This window comes from Amia ocellicauda, unplaced genomic scaffold (assembly GCF_036373705.1).
Source record: "Amia ocellicauda isolate fAmiCal2 unplaced genomic scaffold, fAmiCal2.hap1 HAP1_SCAFFOLD_29, whole genome shotgun sequence".
Taxonomy (NCBI): Eukaryota; Metazoa; Chordata; class Actinopteri; order Amiiformes; family Amiidae; genus Amia; species Amia ocellicauda.
This window is the reverse complement of record NW_027102854.1, coordinates 181,534-182,973: the sequence shown is the minus strand read 5'-3', so window position 1 is coordinate 182,973 and position 1,440 is coordinate 181,534. Positions and strand designations below refer to the sequence as shown.

Genomic DNA, 1,440 nt, shown 5'->3' with positions numbered 1-1,440 from the left:
ACTCACAAAGAAATGATCAGTCTATAATTTTAATGGTAGGTGTATTTTAACAGTGAGAGACAGAATAACAGCCAAAAAATCCAGAAAAACGCATTTCAAAAAAGTTATAAATTGATTTGCATGTTAATGAGGGAAATAAGTATTTGATCCCCTATCAATCAGCAAGATTTCTGGCTCCCAGGTGTCTTTCATACAGGTAACGAGCTGAGATTAGGAGCACTCTCTTAAAGGGAGTGCTCCTAATCTCAGCTCGTTACCTGTATAAAAGACACCTGTCCACAGAAGCAATCAATCAATCAGATTCCAAACTCTCCACCATGGCCAAGACCAAAGAGCTGTCCAAGGATGTCAGGGACAAGATTGTAGACCTACACAAGGCTGGAATGGGCTACAAGACCATCACCAAGCAGCTTGGTGAGAAGGTGACAACAGTTGGTGCGATTATTCGCAAATGGAAGAAACACAAAATAACTGTCAGTCTCCCTCAGTCTGGGGCTCCATGCAAGATCTCACCTCGTGGAGTTTCAATGATCATGAGAACGGTGAGGAATCAGCCCAGAACTACATGGGAGGATCTTGTTAATGATCTCAAGGCAAACGTACAAAAACAGCAGGGGATCAAATACTTTTTTCCCCCACTGTACATACATATATATGGAAAAGAAACATTACAAGTATAAATCACAATAAGATGTAATAAAGTACAGATAAACAAAATGTAATAAAATGTGATCTTTTTGCAAATGCAGGGACGTCACTGGAAAAGATGATGTCTGGATGGCAGCATATGTTGCTCCAAAATGTGTACATCTCTTCTGCAAAAATGGTGCCCTCACAGATGTGCGAGTTACATGACAGACAGACAGACAGACACTCACACCCACACACACACACTTTCACAGACAGACAGACATACACACACACACACACACTCACTTTCACACAGAGACAGGCACACACACACACATACATACATACATACATATGGAAAAGAAACAATACATTTATAAATCACAATAAGATGTAATAAAGTACAGAAAAACTAAATGTAAGAAAATGTGATCTTTAATACACACAAATATGTATGGCTGGTCGGATGCGTCTTGGACTCGGGTTCCTCTTCATTACGTATAACGCTTTTGCCTTTTGCTAAAGCTTTCCGTGGAGGGGATCGTGGGTGAGTTTGTACCATTTTTGGGAGGATCTGCCTTGTTGGGGGGGAGCTGTGATCCAGGTGAACAGCAGATCGGGCATAGGTGGGCATGTGGGCAGAGGAGTAGGAAGGCCGGTCAAGCAAATAAGCTTGCTAAGGTACGCAGCAGCAGCAAGCAGCCCCCCCATCCAGCCAGCCAGCCAGTCTGGCTGGCAGTGACTGAGTGGTTGACAGACGGCAAGCAACGGAATGTACGTGCTCTGTGATGTCATAGCAGTCAGCTGAGA

General features: G+C 43.1%; 1 non-coding gene across 1 annotated transcript; it reads left to right on the top strand.

Moving 5' to 3' along the window:
- Positions 1-1,105: 1,105 nt before the first annotated feature.
- Positions 1,106-1,222, top strand: LOC136728236 (U5 spliceosomal RNA). Its single transcript, XR_010808600.1, has one exon. It is a non-coding gene; the product is annotated as a U5 spliceosomal RNA (small nuclear RNA).
- Positions 1,223-1,440: the final 218 nt, after the last annotated feature.